The sequence below is a fragment of the Gossypium raimondii genome, chromosome 4 (genome assembly GCF_025698545.1).
Source record: "Gossypium raimondii isolate GPD5lz chromosome 4, ASM2569854v1, whole genome shotgun sequence".
Classification (NCBI taxonomy): domain Eukaryota; kingdom Viridiplantae; phylum Streptophyta; class Magnoliopsida; order Malvales; family Malvaceae; genus Gossypium; species Gossypium raimondii.
Genome location: NC_068568.1, coordinates 8,525,893 through 8,529,691, shown reverse-complemented (window position 1 = coordinate 8,529,691; position 3,799 = coordinate 8,525,893).

The window sequence follows — 3,799 nt, the reverse complement described above, 5'->3', positions numbered from 1 at the left end:
ATGCCAACTAACCTAAGGCTCATTCAACCTTTATAGAAGTTTTTAATGGTAACTTGTTTGGTAGATTTCATTCCCTTAGTACCAATATAACACTTATATTGATGAAGAATATTTTCTATGTTTTGAGTAAAAGGAAACTCAATAGCTTTCTCTTTAAGGCTACCCAAGAGCTAAATAGTTAAATTTTAATTTATATATTTAATGTCACTTATTAAAGATTATGTTTATTTAATAAAATATAATTAATAGGTTTATTTCTATGGAGCAGCTATAACTTTACTTAAATTTTGAGATAATAGGTTAATTTAATAAATATGTATTTCATAATTATGATTGTTTTTGTTATAAGTAAAAAGTTGTCATAAAGGATTAAAATAAAATATTGAAAATCAATTCTACTAAAAATATAGTTGCTATAATGAAATGTTGTTATAGAAAGTGATTGTTATAAAAGGGTTGAGTGTACAATATACATTGTGTCCTCGATATATTTCGTAATAACTATGTATCAAATCATAAAGTTTACTCAATCATGTTACACCAATGATGTAAGTGAAAGAAATTATTTTGAGCAAAAGAAAAAAAAATTTAAAATTTATTCAACAATGATCATTATTGGAGTGATTAAAAACTTGTGTTTAAATCTTATTAACACGGTTTCAATCCAGAGGCAGAGCTAGAGGGCTGGCAGAGGCCCCAAACCCCTAAAATGGAAATTTTAATTTTTAGCCCCTTCATAATTTATAAAATTTTAAATTAGTATATGATAAAATTTCACTTTACCCCAAAATAATAAAAATTTGATTCAATCCTTTAAAAATTATAAAGACATAAGCTATTAAAATTGTGAAATTGCATATTTGCTATTGTAGAAATTTGGAACTTAATTCTACCCCCTTAAAAAAATTTTCTGGCTTCAACCCTGGTTCAATCCTTAGGTATGGATAAAAGTGTTAGGATCTAATACCCTTAGTGTAGTGATATCATCAAATGTATTTGTAATTTTCTGAACAAATTGGCTTAATAAAATTTCATCATTTACATTAAATATCTTTTGTACAATGTCCTCAATGATTTTTTGGCACTCAAAGCAAAATTTAAGCAAATATTAGCTCACTGATTATCTAGCGTTTAAAGTGGCATGATGTGGTTGGATCATAATTCGAAAAGACAACTTATATTACTAGATAATCTAAATGGTTCATAGTCTAATCGAATTTAAGCAAGTCGAAAAGACTATTGTGTCATCTATCAAGTCTAAATGGGAGATACCTTGTAAGTTTGCATATTTTTAATTTTAGACTTACACTTTGTGTGTTCTGCATTTAATAAAGTTATGCATTATGTAACTTCTATGCTAGTTAAGTATGCATCAGAAATAATGACATGCATTATGTAACTCCCATGTTAGTTTAAGTCTGCATCATTAAATTAAGTCTTGCATTAAGTAACGCATTTAGTTTGCATTTCAAACCATGCATTTAAGCATCTTAGTTTAATAAATGAGTTGCTGGACATTTATTCAACTCATCTTAGTTTAATTAATAAGTGCTTTTTTTGTTTAACTTTATTTAATAAGTGTTGCTCTTAATTAATCTAGTTACTAGGATTATTTATTGATGCATGAGTTTAAGTTTATTTATGCTTCTTTAATTAACTAGTTGCTGGAATAATGACTCCAAGAAAATAAAGACATAAATGTGGTTGACTGAACTGACAGTATATCGAATAGGACCAAATTAGAAATATCCTAGATCTATTTATGGATTTATCCATTTGTGACATTCATAGTGTGACTTGTATACTTTGATGTATTGAAAGTCTGAGTTCAATTGGTAATAGAGTCAAAAGCTACTACATTGAATATACACTTCTACATGACATAGCTTCACTTACAGTAGTGGAATTCATAGCCCAATAAAAGGCAAATGATATCCTCTCATTGACATTACATGATAAGTGGAAAAGTAACGTGACCAAGGGTCATATATCTAGGACAAATGATTTAATTATTATGTGTTAATAATTGACTTTTCCATGAAGGAATATGTAATTGTTACCATGAGATAAAATAACATCACATTTGGTGAGTAGATTTAACCTAAAGAGATTAAGAATAACCTATGAGGGTAACACACATATGACAAGGTCATTGGACGAGCATTTGATAAGTAGTTTTCCTAATGGTATATAATAATGGAGAATTTGGTCATGGTACTTTAATAAAATGACTCCAAACCTAAATAATGTTATAATTAATAGACGAAAAGTCAGAGTTTAATTGCAAATTATTTAAGCCCAAATTATATATGTCTAATTGGTTCCTTCGTTACTGTAGTACAACTTTGAACGGTTTGCAATTGAATCAATATGATGAACGAATGAAAACGAGTTAAAAAATAGATCTCATGTATCACTATTCGTAGTGAATGAGTTTTCTCGCCATATGAAAGAGATGACTTAAAGATTAAATTAATTTCTTTGAATTATTAACTAATTGATTGTGATTAAATAATTGAAGTTCAAAATGAAAATTAAATTAAGTCATCATAGTTTAGTGAACAAGCTAATTAAATTCATTTACTCATATATTCTAGTACAATAAAGTCATCATGATTTTAACGAAATTAGAATTAGATTAAGGAAATAATTTGATTAAGAAATTAACTAATTTTATTTTCATTAATTAAATAATATTTTTGAGAAATAGAAAAATAATTATTAGGTTGGTAAATTGTATGAGTTGACTTAAAGACTAGATAATATATATATAATTAATATACATTACAATAGACAAACCTAGAGGCCCATTTGAGTAGCAAGAGGCAGCAACCCTAATTCCAATAAGGGGATGTCACCGCCCCATGTATTCCCATTAGGGAATATAAATATTTTCCTATTAAAATAATATTATTTATTTAGCGTTTAATCAATTGAGACTCTTCTATTTTTTTCTAAATAGAGACTATTGGCTTGGTAAAAGGTACACCACTTACGCACCAAGAGTCTGTCAGAATCTAGTGTGATTTATTTCCCAAACAAATTATATATTTTAAGAGAGTTCATCTTTTGGTTTCTAGCCTTTGAGATTTATTAATATTCCCACCAAATATCAATACAGTTTTCATTTTGTATGATCGTTCATGAAATTAGAGCCTGCATTCTAAGCAAATCAAACTTGGATTATTGGAAAAAAACCGTTTTGGTTAAGGCTTATTGCTTGTTTTAGAAAATTTTCAATTTTCTGCTATGCTAAAAAATCAATTTCTAAAATGAAATTTTCCAACAAAAAGTATCATAGAGCCCCCTGTACTAGGAGTTGGATTACATTTTACCTCTTCTATTCAAAAAATAGGTAAATTAGTCCTTGTACATTAGATCAAAGAGCAAACTAGTCCTTTTGTTAGAAATTTCATCCATTTTTGCTATTAAATGATGACATGACTGGCAGAGCAACCAAACAATAACATGTTTGTGTGCTATGTGCACCTCATGCTGATGTGGAGAGACTCATTCAAGCAAAATTGATGGATTTTTTAGCAGAAGAAATGGATAGAATTTTTAATAGATTGTGAAATTTTTGAAATTTTTTACATGAAGTGACTAATTCAAGCAACCAAACTGTAACACCCCTAACCCGTCACTGTCATCGGATTAGGGTTACAGAATATTATGACACATATCAAATCAAATAACAGTATATAACCATTCAATTATTAATTTAAATATCAAATATTCAAAACCAATCATCATTCATAGGATATATACGAATACAAGCCTTATAACGAGCTTACGGAAC